General features: G+C 32.5%; 1 protein-coding gene across 6 annotated transcripts in view; it reads right to left on the bottom strand.

The window, feature by feature from the left end:
- Window positions 1-18,323, bottom strand: part of LRBA (LPS responsive beige-like anchor protein) — a 573,246-nt gene that overhangs the window by 375,134 nt on the left and 179,789 nt on the right. The window contains exon 1 of one of the 6 annotated variants that reach the window (XM_023530216.1): window positions 17,654-17,725. The exons of the other annotated variants lie outside the window; for them this stretch is intronic. The gene's annotated coding sequence lies outside the window, so the exon portion shown is untranslated. Of the gene's footprint in view, window positions 1-17,653; window positions 17,726-18,323 lie in introns of those variants that run through there. 6 annotated transcript variants of the gene reach the window in all.

The following is an 18,323-nucleotide window of genomic DNA, read 5'->3' as shown; positions in this document are numbered from 1 at the left end:
GTGTGTATGTATGTGCTTATAAAATATTTTTTAATGCTGAAGAGCCATACTATACAAACTTGTTTATTTTTATGGTGCACCATTATCATCAGAGGATTTCTGTGGATGGAACGTACTATAATTTATTAAACTATTCTCTTATTCAAAGATCATTCATTCTTTCCTTCTCTACTAATATCATTGCTATTTACCCAGTTACTGAAGCTAGAAATATCAGTTATACCTGACACTTCTTTGACATCTGATAGACTATAAGTACTGTCCATTCTACCTCCACAATAACTCTAAAAGCTGTTTGTCTCTATATTTTCCAGTGCCCTTCAAGCACTCAACTTCAATTCCTACAACAGCCTCCAATCAAACTTCTTTCCATTAGTCTTATTATTCTAGTGAATACTTTACAGGGTCATTTTTCTAAAACAAAAATCTTATCACTGTACACATTAAAAAATATTTATCTTCCCATGATCTACAGAAGAGAGTCAACAACTTTGCATGGCTTAGAAACCAGGCTCCTTTTTGCTACTCCTTTATACTCTAAGACTGCTTTCTCAAACAATATGCACTGTACTTTTGTACCTCTTTGCATCTGTTCCTACTACTCTCTCAGCCAGGAATGACCTCACTTCTAATTCCATCCTGCCTATTTTATTCATCCTTCACAGTAAAACTGAAAAGTCAGCTACTTAAAACCTTTTCTGATCCTTCATCTGTGTCTCTCTATAAAACTAATCCTCTACACCAAAGTGCATATGCCTTTTTTTATGGTACTTACTACATTGTATCTTTCTATATGACACCATCTCAATTATGTATTTACAAATCTTTCTTCCATTCCAGATGGCACCAACCTTATGTAACTTATCCTTATATCCCCAGACCAAAGAACAGTGCCTGATGATTGCTGGGGCTCCAGCAATGCTTTTAAGGGAAATAAACTCAATATTAGCATATGCCAAGCATTCTAGACTACTATATGTGAGGAATACAAAGACGCATAATGCTATCCACAGGCAGTTTACAGTATAATATAAGAAATCAGGATTACATGAAAATAGTAGACTGTGGTAAGTACCTTACAGTTCTTAAAATAGCACATTCCTGGTATTCCTCCTACTCAATAGCTGCTTCTACACTGTCTCGTTTTCTACTGTCTCCTTGTCTGCATTACCACTAAATGTTGAGGCATTCCAAAACTCATTTCTGTGCCCTTTCCTCTAAATTATATAACCCATCCTATGACCTTTAATTCTCACCTGTTGCTGCTGACTCCTATATCTCTAACCTTACTCCTGGTTCTCTGTATGTTCGACTCACACAGGTAACTGTCGACTAAAATTTTCACTTGGATACTCAATGGGCATTTCAAATTTAACATTTCACAACTGAACTCTTGATTTTAACTACCTAGAACTTTCAACAAAACCTCTTCGCCTATCCCTACCTCATTTCTCCCACTTCTATAAACAGCAACTAAATCCACTTAAATTAACCCTAAGATTAAACCTTTGATTTATCTTTCCCTCACCTCCACATCTAATTCATGAAGCCAAGTTCTGCTGCTTTAATTGTTAATTCTATCGCATATCTATCTATATATCTCCATCACCATAGCGATCACATCAGTCAAGCCATGTTCAGCTCCTGCCTGGAACATTTCAGGAGTAGATTCTGCACTGATTCATTTGTATCTATTCTTCCTCAATACACTGACACTACCAAAATTCATTCTTTTAAAAAACATATGTCATGGGGTAGGGAAAACTGGACATCCACATGCAAAAGAATAAAGTTGGACCCTTACCTTACGCCATGCACAAAAATTAACTCAAATGGATTAAAGATCAAATCGTAGCTTCATAACCTTTGATTTGACAATGATTTCTTAGATATGACAAGAGCACAAGCAACATTTTTTTAAAAAGAACCAGATAAACTGGACTACACCAAAATTTGAAAATTCTGTGCATCAAAGGATATAATCAACAAAGTAAAAAGATATTTCATAAAATGGGAGAAATATTTGCAAACCATATAGCTGATAAGGAGTTAATATCCAGAATATACAAAAATCTCCTACAACTCAACATAAAAATAAACAACCTGATTTAAAACTGAGAAAATACTAAATAGATATTTCTCCAATGAAGATATATAAATGACTAATAAATAGGCACAAGAAAAGGTGCAATGGATAAATAAAATGTGATATATACATACAATGAAATCTTATTCAGCCTTTAAAAGAAAGGAAATTTTGACATGTGCTACAACATGGATGAAATTTGAAGACATTACACTAAGTGAAAAAAGCCAAACACAAAGGACAAACACTGTATGATTCCATTAACAAGAAGTACCTGGAGCAGTCACATTCACAGAGACAGAAAGCACAATGGTGACTGCCAGCGCTGGGAAGGAGGGGAGGAAGGAATGGGTAACTATTTAATGAGCATAGAGTTTCAGTTTGACAAGATGAAATGAGTTCTGGAGACAGATGGTGATAATGGTTTCAAAACAATGTGAATGTACTTAAAGTCACTGAACTTTACACTTTGAAATGGTTAAGGTGGTAAATTTTATGTTATGTATAATTTACCACAGTGAATAAATTTAAAAAATAAACTGTTAAATGCCACAATCACAAAACAAACAAACAAAACAAACCCTAAGTCACATCATCCTACTCCTCTGCTTAAAACTGCAATATATTCTTACCAAACAAGATTAAACCCAAATCTCTCACCATAGTTTACAGGGCCCTGTGGGATCTGAAACCCGAATACTTCTGACATTTCCAAACCTTACTCTCTCCCTTTTTTGCTCTAGCCACTCTATCCTTTCATTTGTTTCAATAATATACTACCATCATTCTCTCCTCAAGGGCTTTGTTCTTGCTATTTCTTCACTTTAAAAAGTTGTGATTTATTTCAAATTTCTCTTCATTCAAATCAAGTGCCACTTCACAAATCTCTAAACTCTTTATCTGTCCTCCCTATAAGCTTTCCCCTCTTTGTTCTCATAACATTATCCTGCTATTTTCTTCTAAACATGTATTATTATCAGAATTATCTTAGTTGTTCATTAACTTGTTTCTTATTTGTCCTCTCCCCCGAGATAGTAGACAGTCTTATTCACAGCTACATCCTCGAACACCAGAGTGCCTGGCACATAATGAATAAACCGGTACTAAATGAATGACAGAAAATGAGTGCCAAAACCATACCCCCCATCTATTTCTCCTTTCTTTACATTTAAAATCTTAATTTCTTTAGTATCCAATTCAATCTTCTTTCCATCTATAGAATATTCAGCAATTCTATCCTACAAATGCTTTATTTTATGTCAATCATTACCCTATGTTTATTGTGTATATACCATATACTATATTTGTTTATACAGTATCATAAAAATCCTATTAAACTATTATGTATATTTCTCTATTTTCCCTATCAAGATCACAAGTGACTGAGGAAAGATATCTTTTACTTATTCTTCTTTTTCAATCAACCAGAGCACCTACGAGGTACTACTGTTCAAGTAAGCTAAACTCAATCATTATTTGATAAATGAATAGTTTGTGGCAATGCTTTAAGTAGATAAGTATCTAAATTTATCTAAGTAATTGAAAGCAAGAATCTAGAGCTTTTAAGTCAGACATAATTATATTATAAATTTGAAGCATTTTCGCTGCATAATACAAAATATTGCTGTCTAATCTTATTTAAAAGAATATTATAAAATTTGATTAGGGTGTATAGAAAGTATTTAATATTACTTCCAAAGAAGAAAGGCAGCATATATATTTTTTCTTAATAATTTACAAAATGCTTTTAAATCTAGTATTTCAGAAGTCCCTGACTATACATTTAAGGGAAACATACAAATATGACTTTTCCTTTCTTTATGGAAGATCTAAAAACAAAATAATAAGATGTCTAAATGAATAATTTTGCTCACTTTTCAAAGGGTCCAATTCTTTCTATCTATAATGCATATTTTTCTAAATATACAAATCATACAGTATTTACCAACTGTAATTTAATATTTGTGCAAACTATACTTTGTAACAAAGAATTAGAGATAAATTAAAGTTTTAATCATAATAAGCAGTCTCAAAATATAAGGTTTACTTTATAATAGATTACATCTCTAAATGCAGAGCACAAAATGATACACATATTTTAATACTAAGAAGAAAAACTATGTATAATTTATACCTACAGTACAAGGAGAAAAAAAAATGCTTGTGTCAGCCTTAGGAAACAAACAGCCCTATCAAGTGACCAAATAGAAAAGATTCACGCTAGAGGCTCAATAAATAACAGTAACGATGACAACCATCCCCCGTAACTACATTATAGCCCATTGTCCACATCTGATTATACTAGCCTAGACCTTGGGTAAGCACATATACACATTTTCACCAAGAGTGTTCCAATATTGCTGCTCTGTTTCCTGGGCTTTCTGTGACCCCCATTAGCAGCAACTGTCAGATTTCCTCTACTAAACATCTTCACCATTGAAGGGAAAGGAAAGTTACCACTTTTCTGCACCCTAACAACTCAGAATATGGAAGCAATGTTCCTGAATTGGCAATCCTTCTAACATTGTGATTTCTTTAGAATTAACCACAGATAACAGTCGCAAACCAAAACTAAGTGGAAAAAATTATTTCCAAAGTCTTCCTTCACTAATATGACAACTACTAAAATCTCACCTCTCAGACTGTATTTCCATTTATTCTTATAGTGAAAATTATTACCTAACTCTCCATGTAACTGACTCCTTGCTCACATCTCTTTCCCTCCCACTCCCAACACATACATGGCATATTCAATATTACAAAAAATCCTTAAACTGGTATCCCTCCACTCTTTTCTGGTAAAGCTCTCTGTAACTACTTTATGTTATAGATATAAAGAGTCTAACATCACAGAATACACTAGCTTTAAGCCTTAGAAAGAACAGACTGGTGACCAACAAAAGAATATTTAAAGTAACTTCAAAATTCTTTAGCAGGCTGCATACAGATTTAAAATCAATCTAGATCTTTCTCAGTTCAGAACTAGTCAGAGTGGAAGCTACTTCTGGAAGCCAAAATCCTTTATCGGGGAGACTACAATGCATCCATGCCCCCTTACTACAACTGTAATGGAAATAGCAAACACCCCCATAAAGTAATTTCTTCTTGAAAATGTAACAGCTCAGTAACTTGGTGTAAATTTCAAATTTAACATAAATGTCACAACCTGATATCAACCTATTTTTCCAAACTTATTTTGTGCAGTAACCCCTAGTTGAGTATTTTAAAACGATAACTCGTGGCAGTAGTTAGGCTAGAATGGAAGAAGAGCAAGTTAGCTATCTGGCATGTTCAAGAGGAAAAAAAATTCTTAGGACTATGAAAGAAATTATTCTAAACCATGTGTGTATAAAGAGGGACTTGAGATAGTTTCACGGAGAAAAGCAAAAACCCCACTTGGAATCCAGCTTAGGATTTCTCTGTTATAATGTAACTACCATCTTCTAGTTTCCTATAACTGCCAGTAGCATTTGCTTACCATTCCATAGGAACTCATTCTTTTAGATCCCCTGCTGACCACTTTATTGAAATTGTCACATCTTCTGGCCCACATTGTACCTATCCTCCTTGCATTTTAACTTTCTCATAGCCTTTATCACTCTCTGACATAATATACTTTTAAAAATTTCTTCACTGTCTATCCACGACAATTGAAATAAACTGTATGAAAATGAAAATGTCTATTCCGTTCACTGCCAAATCCCCAAAGCCGAGAACGTGGACCAGCACATAGCTGGGGTGGGTAAGTATTCTCTGACTGAAGTGATTTTAGTCTGTCTTCATTGTATGTTCATTTAACTCTTAAGAGTTCAGCTTTCTTTCCTTTTTCTCTGACCCTTAGTTTGCCTCCCATTTTTTCTACACTTATTTTCATTTAATATAGTAAATGATTCCATTTATTTATAAACTATTGTAGTTTTTAAAAATGTGTAAATCTATATCAAACTTCTATGCAACCATAAGCATATTCTACAGGCATGCTAAATGCACACCACCTTTTCTCCAAAAGTTATAAACCTGGCCTTGATGAGAAAGGTTAAAAAGCAAATCCTGCAGTGCTAAAAACTTAAAGCTCTGAAACCTAGTGGAATTTAACATTTTTAGGGGGTGAAAAACACGACTTAACTGCAGCACCACTGTTTTACATCAATGAGAATAAAATAAGCCTAAAAAGTAACCAAAGAAAACAGATCAAGCTAGAAAATTAAAAGTTAAGAGTAATTTAACCATATGACTATCTTAAAGCCAACACAAGAAAAAAAAATCTATATATGTTTATCCTAATTAAGGGAGGAAAATTCTAGTCCTCTTTGATAAGCTATTAAACTTTCACCAAATACTAAACATCAATTTAAAGGGCCTAATCTTTAAAGAAAAGAACAGCACATACCTCTTTCTAAACAATCTACACAAACATTATCACTTCAATGCAGGGTTTAGAGTAAACAGATAAAAATCTCTCAACAAATCTTTGAGGCAATGATCTCTCATTTTACCCCCCAAATAAGATCATATCCAAACAAATGTTTGTAATATTTAAAAATTTTCTATAAACATCTTACTACACGTATAATTTTTAAAATGTAACCAGAAAGCAGGTGGCTCTTTTAGAAACTCTCCAGAGTTTCCAAGAGATATACACCACTCCAATTCAGATTTTGTTTTGGGTTGGTTCAGGTAAGACTATATCCTAGCCACACGGTTTACTTAAGTGCGACAAATACTTTTATCTTTTACCAAAATATAACCCAGATAATAGCCAAGGAGGTCAGAATGAAAAGAAAAATGTTTTGTCCTCTTTCCCTCCCTCCCTTTCTTCTCCCTCTTCACTTTCCCTTCCATTCATCCTTCTATTCACTTATCTCACAGACATTTATTAGGAATCTATGATATTTAGAGTGAAGGAAAATGCTGGAGATACTAAATGAAAGCTCAGAAAGCAAAAGTGCAATTTAAGCAGTTGAATTTTGAAAAGACAGACAAGTGTATTAGTACTAGAAGCATTATGTCTTTTATGAGGGCCATTTACATATTCGGATACAAGTCTGAATTATTGCTGTAATAAGCAGATTCCAACTATCCCCAGAGGATAATTAAAGCAATGTGCCCAACAGTATGTGGGATAGTCTGCCCTTTCTGTGCTTTTCAAGGATAGGAAAAAGAAAAGAATTGTAACAGCAGGTTTAAGAGTAAAATCCTAGGAAGCTATGGACATTGTCGAAATGTATTTTTAGTAAACTAAACCCAATACTATAATTATAGATGATTTTATAATGTTTATGTAACTAACAAAGTTTAAAATTCAAAGATGAAAATTTGTATCTTAAAATTTTTAACAAATATTGTACCTTTAGACTTTGTTTCAGTTTACTACTTTGCTGATTTTTATCATTAGAAATTTAAAAGCTTTGATCAGCCAATGGAATTGTGTCTACTTTTTACTTTAAAATCTAAATGAGGAAAAATTAAAAACTACATAACAAGAAAGACAGGAAATTCCATAGGGTTTTCTTTGACATTTTAAGTTACAAAAAATGTTTTACAGAGAATCTGCACTGCTTTTTCAGAATTCCAGAGTATAAGAACAAAAACAGGACTACCTAAACATATAAAATATATAGGATGATTTATCCAATACATTTTTCCTTCTAACACAAGTCATAACAAGTGAAGTAATAAGACTTAGTAATGTTCACACAGCAGCTGCCTTGAACAACATCAGGAGCTTAAAAATATTTGTGGGATAGATGATAGGCAGGCTGGCAGCAAGAACGGCTACGTAGCAACTGGACCTATTTCTGCTGGCAAAATTAACATCCATATTGAGATACTTAAGTTTTTAGAAAAACTATCAGCAAAACCATTAAGAATAACAGAAACAAAAACAAAGGCAAAATATGAAATCTAAACCCTTTATCCATATGAGAAAAGACTTTTAAGATTTGTTGACAAAAATATTTAAAAATGTAAGCAACAGTTCTATTGGAATTAGTTTAATTAAATTCATTTTTCAATTAAATACATGTTGAAGGTGAAGGAAAAAGCAATTAAAACAAAATCAAGTATACAAATAAATCAACTGAAGCCCAAAATACTTAATAATGTGACCTACCACACTTGAATTTAGTAAAACACTGAACCTTCAGATTTTATTTAAGAAAGGTGAGAAAATTGTGATAACTGACTTTCCTCTTTCCTATTAATGTGGTGCCACAGCATCATAGAACATTCTAAAACAAGGCTTCGATATTCTTTAAAGAATTTAAAGCTGTTTAAAGAAATGTATGCCTTTCGGAAGGAACAAAACTCTTTCAGATCTATTACTTGCACATTTAAAAAGTAAACAGAAATGATGATAACAATTCAATAGATCATGCAACAAAATTATGATTCAGGAATAACGATCTTCTTTCTCACAAATGTAGAAATTTAATTTTAACTTAAATCTTTTTATTACATAGATATGTATTTTCTTTTGTCTTAGTAAAAACTGTCAAGGAAATATTACTTGATTATGTTAGTGATTACAGATTATTTTATTACTAAAAATAAATTTGTTTAAAAGGGAATGTTGTTTGCATAAAAATATCAATAATTGAACTAAGAAATATCAAAACATATTACCAGAAAAAGTATCTTATCAAACAATTAAAAAGGTAAGTTAAGAAGCATTTTCTACCAAACAACTTATCTCTGACCTAAGTAATTGATTTGCTAATACCCATCAAGTAAGATAAACTTTAAACTGTAGTCTCAGTCTGTAAAGGTCTTCAATTTATTTACACTAATAAAACATTAATCAAGGACCAAATTTATAATAGCTACTCTATAAATGAGGTCAAGGCAGGTCAGACTTACATAATAAGAAAAAAAAGGTTAGTAGTCTCTGCAGTGAAAAGAAAAACCCTTATTACTTATTCTCTGGCCCCTGGGATTAAGTCCAGTAGCCGAACATTACAAACTACTTCACAAATACATCCACAGTGTGTAGCCTCATTTAACCTCAATGTATTGGATACTTTTATAAAAGGAAAGACAAATCTACTAATTAAAAAAAATTAATCTCTGAATTGTTCCTTTAAAATACATTTTACCCTGTAAATAAAAATATAACAAAAATTTCAGACACAACCGCCAGTATTTCACTAGTGAATGTTAGTTTTCTTTCCACCACTGTTTATTTCTTACATTTACTTAAAAGACAAAGGCTAAGTATTTTCTATAGGTTAAGGACTGAAGTATAATGCCTTCTAACCATAGGAGGGTAACTAATCCAAACAGAGCAAGAGAAGCACAGATAAGAAATTAGCAAAAGGGTATTATAAAATCTATGATCACAGATGATATAAAAACAAGTAAGTTATTCGAATAATCGTTCCTTGGTTAAGAAATAATAAGAATCACCTATTCTGAATAAGGTCATCTGAGAATAACATAAGAAAATTCATTTCTTCACAAAAATATAGAATTTTTAATGTAAAAATATGTTATATGTATATGTATTTTCTTCTGGTAAAAATTTTCAAAGAAATATCATCTGACTATTCTCAAGATTATTTGCAGAAATTGAATTTATGTTTAAGAAAATGTTACGTATGTACAAATAATAATTGGAACCAAAACTAAAATACAATGTACTTACAGAGAAAATATCAATAAAACAAATATTTGCTGAATTTGCACTTCTCCTCAAGACAGGGATACAACCATAAACAAGAGACAGGGTGACTGCCCTTAGAGAATATAAGGAGGAGACAGACAATAAAAACATGGAAAGAGAATAAGAGAGAAGGAGAAAACATTTTAAGAAATAAGGTAAAAGTAATCTTGATAACAAGTTTCAGGAAAGACTTCTCTGAGGAGGTGACATCTGAACTGGGATTTAAATGAGCAGGACCAGACATGAAGAGATCTGGTGGTGGACATTCCAGCTATGGTCGAATAAAGAAGTCAACAAACTATCTCCCAGAAAAACAAGTATAGAAATTAAGAATAACAATCACTTCAGGGTTCTGAAAACTGGCCAAAGGCAAACAACAAAATCCTAATAATTTTATTCACAAAAATCGGCTAAACACTGAGTAAGGACAAATAGAGTCTGTAGCAATCTTTTCTGGGAATGCCCCATCTGAACACCACAGGCTGTGGCTGCTTCTGGAAACCAGCAACTTCACTAACAGCTGGATGACTTGATTTGGAAGAGAGGGCAATGAATGCATGCCAAGCTGAAAAGAGGAAAAGCCTATAGCTGAGATTATATTTGCAATTAGGGTGAGAAGGAGACCAGAGAACACACCAGAAACTGAAGAAAGAGATACCGAGAATGAAACAACCATAGCTATATATACATAGCTAATATATAGATCAGATATATCGATCTACCAGCTCTATGTGGCCAAAGGTCTCACTAAAACTTCTAACCAATCATTCATTGACCTCTATGCCATAGACAAAAGGGATGGTTCCTAAAAAGCCAGACAAAAATTAAAATTTTGAAAAAGCTAAATAGCAACATAAAAGCACCATAGCACAGCAGAGATAAATTTCACAAATGAATGCCAAGTAACTTTTAAAAATCAACAAATAAAACTGAATACAATTATAAAAAGAATTATACACTACAACCAAGTAAGAATTATCCCAGGCATGTAAAGCTCACTCGATATTCCAAATCAATTAATGTAATCCATCAAACATCAACAAGCTGAAAACTCACATGATCATATCAACAGATACAGAAAAAGCATTTGACAACATCCAACATACATTCATGATAAAAACTCTAAAGAACAGAGCAAACTTCCTGAACTTGGTAAAGAATACCTACCATAAAACCTGTACCTAACATCATACTTAATGATGAAAAACTCAAAACCTTCTCACTAAGATCACTACACTACTTTTCAACATCACAGAAGTTCTAGCTAAAGCAATAGGATAAGAAAAGGAAATAAAAAAGCATAAAGACTGAGAAAAAAGACATAAGAATGTCTGTTCACAGATGATATAACTGTCTATGTAGAAAATCCAAAACAATAGACCAAAAACAAAAAACAAAAAAAACCCTCCTGGAACTAATTAGTGATTATAGCAAGGCTGCAGAATACAAGGTTAGTATACAAAAGTCAAATGCTATCCTATATACCAACAATGAACAAATGGAATTTGAAATTAAAAACACAATACCATTTTTATGAGCAACCTCAAAAATAAGATACTTAGGTATAAATCTAACAAAATATGTATAAGATCTATATAAGGAAAACTATAAAACTCAGATAAATGAAATTAAAGAATTAAATAAATGGAGGAATATTCCATGTTTATAGACAGGAAGTCAATATTGTTCAGATGGCAGTTCATCCCACCTTGATCTATAAATTTAATGCAATCTAATTCAAAATCTCAGCAAGTTATCTTGCAAATATCAACAAAGTGATGGTAGAGTTAATATGGAGAAGCAAAAGGCTGACGATAGAGAATACAATATTGAAGAAGAAAAAACAAAGTTAAAAGATTAACATTACACAATGTCAAGACTACTATAAAGTTACAGAAATCAAGACAGTGAGGTACTGGTGAAAGAATAGAGAGCCAAGAAATAAACCCACATAAATAGTCAACCAAGCTCCGACAATGGAGGAGCAAAGACAATACAATGCACAACCATACTGTTTTCAACAAATGGCAGACATCCACATATGGAAAAATAAGTCTAGAATTAGCTCTTACAGCTGTCACAAAAATTAACTCAAAATGGATCACAGACCTAAATGGAAAATAGAACACTATAAAAATCCTAGAAGATAACACAGGAGAAAACCTAGATGAGCTGGGTACAGCTGTGCCTTTTTAAAAATAAAACCAAAGGCATGATCCACAAAAGAAGTAATTGATAAACTAAATGTACATAAACTATGACAGACAATGTCAAGAGAATTAGAAGACAAAACCTAGACTGGGAGAAGATATTTGCAAAAGACATTTGATAAAGGACTCTTATCCAAAATATAAAAAGAACACTTAAACCTTAATAATAAGAAAACCCAGTTAAAAAATGGGCCAAAGACCTTAAGAGATACCTTACCAAAGAATATATACTGATGACAAATTAGCAAATGAAAAAATTCTCTATCATATGTTCTATCATAACAGGGAAACTCAAATTACATCAATAAGATATCACTACAATGGATAAAATCTACTAAGTCCATTCAATATTTCTAAAAGAATAAAATACACAGGCATAATTTTTATGTATAATGCTTCTATACTAAAAACTTTGCTAATAATTAAAAATGATCTAAGGAAATGGAGCAACAATCAGTATTCATGGGTTAGAAACCTCAAAACTGTTAAATGCTAATTATCCCCAAATTAATCTATAAAGTGAATGTAATCCCTATCATAATCCCAACAGGCTTTTTTATAGACATTAACAAGATGATCCAAAATTTATATGGGAATGTAAATAATCTAAAATAGTCAAAACAATTTTCAAAATGAACATAAAAGATTTAAAATACCTAATTTCAAAATGTGTTACAAACTCATAGCAATAAAGACAGTATGGTAATGGCATAAAGACAGATAAAGAGATCAACGGAACAGAATTAGGAATACAGAAATAAATCACTTACATTTATGGTCAACTGATTTTAAATAAAGGTGATGACAATTCAGTGGGGAAAAGGATGACCTTTTCAACAAATGGTGCCATGTATTAGGATATCTACATGGAAAAATTGAACTTAGACCTTTATTTCACACTATGCAAGAAAATTAACTCAATATGAATGACAGACCTCATGTAGGAGCTAAAACTATTAAATTTCTAGAAAAACAATGTAGTATTGATGGGGGGTGGGGGCAGAGAAAATATCCAGGACCTTGCATTAGGGTAAAATTTCTTAAATTTTCTGACAGAAACATAATTATAAATTTAAAAAAATAGGTAAATTAAACTTTATCAAAATTTAAAACTTTTGCTCTTCAATGAAAATGAAAGGACAAGTCACAGACTGAGCAATAATGTATATGACAAAGGACTTGTATCCAGAAACATATAACGTTCTATTTAAAAGCCAGAAGTCAATGAAATTTAAAAATAGGCAAAAGATGTGCAGACATTTTTCTAAAAAAGGCATATGAATAGACAATTAGCACCTGAAAAACATACAACATCCTTAGCTATTAGGAAAATGCGAATAAAACCTACAGTAAGATACCCACTAGGCTGACTAGGAGAAAACAGCCCAGCAGTTCCTTAAAAAGTTAAACATAGACTTACCATTCAACCCAACAATTCTACTCCTAGATACCTACCCAAGAGAAATGAAAACATATGTCTACACAAAAGCCTTGTACACAAATATTCATAGCAGCATTATTTATAATAGCCCAAAACAGAAAACAATCCAAATGTCCACTGACTTTTGAAGGGATAAATAAAATGTGGTATATCCACACAAAGGAAGACTCCTAATCAAAAAAAAAAAGAAACAAAAATTCTGATACATGCTACAACATGGATGCAACCAGCAAAAATTATTATAAGAACAGTGTTGATGAAAGTGACAGTGATGTAAAAACTAATATCACTGAGAAATAAATGAGAATTCATTGAGGGACACATAGAGACACCAATGATGAGAGATGTTAAGTGGTATAGTCTACAGACATGAGACTCAGAGTGAACCAAGATCCTGGTATGTCAGTTCCCTGAACTCCTCTCTCCTACCATCTTGTCTTCCACCCTACCTCAGCCATTGATTGCATAGTCATATGCCAGATCTCATCACTTCAGTAACTAAGTGGCCTTGGTTCTATGTATTCCAAGCTCTGCTACCTCTCATGTTTATAGCTCACTCTCTACTATCCTAATGCTAACAGTCCTTAGATCTCCAATCAACCAATCCTATTATTTTCTTTACAGTTACTCTCTTTTAGATTCTTTCTTCTTTATCCAGCTCCTACTGACAATCACTCTCCTACATAAAAGTTTTCTACCTTGTCCTATCTCTCATACTCACTAGGCATAATCTCAATCTTTTTAAACTCGTCTCTCACTCTACTTCCATATTTACCTACCAGCCTCTAGAACTACATAAAATGTCTTCCCATGTTACCACAAATGACCTACCCATAATCTACTTTAAGCCAATCCTGCATTTGTATACAAATTCCTCTATTCTTTAATCTACTCAAAAATGTCACTCCAGAAAATCTAATCTCCCTAATTTTCTCACACATCATCATGAACCTCTGTTGTCCTGCTCTCATTTTTAAAACCCTATTTCCCTTGACTTTTTTTACCTTCCACAAGCTACTACCCCATTTTATCTGTGCTCCTTTGTAGCAAAACTCTAAAGAACTGTTTATACACATTCTCTTATTCTTTTTCTCCTATTTTCATGTTTTCTAAATCCACTGCAAATAGGCTTTTCCCCACTCTACTCTCCCAAAATTACTCCTGTCCAAATTAGAAATAACTAAGGCAGTGGCCAAAACTCAGTCATTATGCTACCACCTTAATGATTTCACCTAGTCTCAAAACATTAAATACCATTTAAGTGCTTATACACCCAAATTTATATCTCTAGTCTGGAGAAATAACTAGCCAATAGCTTCTTCGACTTGGAAGTCTAATAGACAATCTAAAAATCAGTATTTCCAAAACTGAACTCCTGATCTTCCCCAATAACTGTTTTATCCACAGCCTTTTCCATCCTGGTTGACGGAAACACTTCTCTTCAGCTGCACAGGCCAAAATCTTAAGAATAATATCTGACTTAGCTTTCTCTGACACCCACATCCAATTCATTAGTAAATCCTATCAGCTCTATCTTCAAAATATATTCATAACCCTACTATTCTTACCTCCTCTATTGCTAACTGTCCTTGTCCAAGTCACCATCATATTTATTGATCCTTTCACATCTATCCTTAAATTCCAACATGCATCAGCCCATGTAATCTTTTTATACATAAGGCAGATTGTCTCCCTTCTCGAAATCATGCAGTCATTGTCATTTCCCACAGAATAAATTGCAAAGGCTCTAGACAAAAATCTTGCCCTGAGTTATAACTCTGACCTTATTTCTTATTTCTCTCCAGTTTCATCACTTCGTTATTATTATATTGGCTTCATTCCTCAAACATGCCAGAGAAGCTTTCGTCTATATACTAGCTATTCCCTAGGACTGAAATGCTTTTCTCCTACATGTCCTTGTGGTTAACTCCTTTGCATTTTTCAAGAGCTTGCTTAAATGTCACTTTTTTAATGAGCTCTAATCTGGCCACTCTATTTAAAATACAAACCATGTCAATCTTTTATATTTCCTCCAAAAATCTTCATTCCCTTCAATGTACTCCACATTATCTTTTTTCATAGTACTTACCATCTTTCAAGTATTATACAACCCATTACTTATTTTGTTTATTGTTCAAAGTCTGTCAATGACCATTTGAATTTAAGATCTACCAAAGAAAGGATCTTTATCTGTTTTGTTCATTGCTGTATCCCCAGCATCAAGGATAATTCATGGTACATAGTCAGTGCATAATAAATATTGACTAAATGGACAAGGAAACAAAGGCTCACAGAAGCAAAAGTACTTTTCATAAATCCAAGGGCTAACTTCAAAGCCAATGATATTAATGACAAGGCTATGCTGCCTTATCTATTAAATATGAATAACTTGCATAATTGAGGGTATTTACACTTAATAGAGCCTCTACTAATCAAAATTAACTTTTTTAACAAGTTTTCTTTAAACAAATAAGCCCTATAAATGATTGAAACTGTTAGTTTTGCATTAAGCAGAACAAGTGTGCATTCAATCAACAGTTTGCACCACTTCTTTTTCTATGTGTAAACTTTAAAAACATCCAATACCTCAGTGTTGAAATTCAGTCAAAGAACTATTTTTATGAATAAGCGCTTTAGAATTTTTGCTAATAGTAAGACTAAATTATTAGTCATTCACTCACTGAAAAATACCTATTGATTTCCTACCACTTGCCAGACTCTAGATTACAATTTAGCTCTATTTCTCACGTGGTTTGCTGCAATAGCCTTGCTACTGTTCTTGGTTTCAATCAGTTCTCTCCTTCAGTCCATCCTGAACATTTATGCCAATTATCTTTCCAAAACCAAAAAATTTCACATTATACTCCTTTACTAAAAATTTCGAAGGCCTCCCATCACTTTTAAACGACAGTCCAAATATGGTACATTAAACCTTTTATGATCCAGATACCCAATCTATTCCAACAACTCACATGCATGCGCGCGCGCGCGCGCACACACACACACACACACACACACACACACACGCTTGAATATCCTATAAACTTCCCACATCAGTGTCTAAATATAATCTATTCTCTCAATTTTAAATGCTTTTCACACACGAGTCCTTCAATTTATCCATAATTCTACTTTCCAACGTCTACATGACTAACTCTATTCATCTTTGACAATATATCTCAAGAATCATGTTCCCTAGGTAAACTTTGCCTAATTCTTCCATACTAAATTGTGGAGTTGTTTCTTTTTTTTTCACATTACCAACTTCGTAACCTACACTTAATTCTAGCACAGAATTTATGATAAAGTATTATAATTGCAGGTTTGTTTTCAATACTAGTCTATTAGCAACTATATTTGCTGAGTGGAAGAATTTCAGTAGTATTTAATATCAAATAAAGTTATTAATACCCTTTCTTCCTTTTCTGTAACATCGATGAGACAGGCTAATCCCTAATTACTAGTTCAAATAGTTCCTAGAGTAATGGTATCAGTCTCTCAACATTATCCAGAACTCTATAAAGAAATATTTCTAAATAATAATTTTGCTCAGAATACTATTTCCAAAGGCGGCCAATCATACCTTTTAAACTATACCTTGGGCCATCAGTTCAATTAATTCAAAATCAGCTGCTAAAACAAACACCAAGTTGTCTACTCATCATTTCCTCAATTTACTTTAACCTTTTAATTATCTCACTCTCTTAAATCTATTTTCTCCATTGTATCTTTCTTTTTCACGTCAGTACTTTCTTCACTTTTCTTTCCTACTAATGAATTTTTCTTTCCTTAAATTCATCTATCCCTACTCTTTAAATGGAAACCTTACCAAATGTCCTCTTCCCTCCACCTTCTCATCACAACACGGAACAAAACTTTATCCATTTCTCCCTTATAAGCAGGTCACGGCATGAGAGAGAAAATACAGATATCTTATTCTAGCTATTGGCTTTACAAATAGGAGTTAATAGGAAGTCCGAATAAGTATCTGTTTTCTTAGATCTGCTAATCGAATCATCAGTCTACTTTTGCTAAACTCGGCCTTACTTACTAAAAAGTAAAACCAGAATTTTATCATTAAGCATGTAATGATGAAGAAAACCATTAAATGATTAAATATTGACATGTTTGTAATAATTACTATCTACGTTACTAACTACAAAAACAATATAGCACCAAAAAAAAAATTATCAGTTTCAATGGTAACAATACAATAAGATTTTAAAGTAAAATATAATGGATATAAAATACATTACCTTCCTTCATTGATGAGTTCAATAAAAGCAAGGCCTGCATTCTTCTGAATAGAATTCTGCCATTCCTAAAAAACGTAAGAAAATACCTGAACAAATTCCAATCAATAGGTTATTTCTTTAAAACAATCATTATGAATAACACCACATGCATCAATTTCCTACCTTAGCTCTTAAAGGGAAAGATTTGTTAAACACACTGCCTACCCAATGCAGCCCTATGAACACATGAATAGTTGTTATTATAAAGTACACTAAACAAGTTAGCAATAATTTGATTTTACATAAACTAAATGAGCCTATTTATATTCATCTTGTTGTTTTTATTCTGTAACATTATATACTACTAATTTAACTGAAATTTTGGGAGTTGGAAAGGCAAGCAGCAAAGATGACCAAGGAAAGAGATATTTGTTGTTGTTTCTTTAGGGAAAAATGCATCACCCCAAATGAGGAGAAAACAAAATGAAGTAGCAAATAAACTTAATCAGCAGCACATATTCTACCATAAAAATTGATGATTAATAGCTGAGAAAGAGACAAGAAAAATTAGTGACTCTGGTTAGACTAGTTTGAAAACTATAGTTCACTAGCCTGTAAATTAACAAAAGATGATATAAATCTATAGTCTTTATGAATAAATTATTCATTAAAAAGCCTAGGAAGGAAATCA

Source organism: Pteropus vampyrus, unplaced genomic scaffold, assembly GCF_000151845.1.
Source record: "Pteropus vampyrus isolate Shadow unplaced genomic scaffold, Pvam_2.0 Scaffold47, whole genome shotgun sequence".
NCBI classification, from domain to species: domain Eukaryota; kingdom Metazoa; phylum Chordata; class Mammalia; order Chiroptera; family Pteropodidae; genus Pteropus; species Pteropus vampyrus.
Note: the sequence above shows the minus strand (reverse complement) of the source record. Positions and strands in the feature narration are given on the sequence as shown.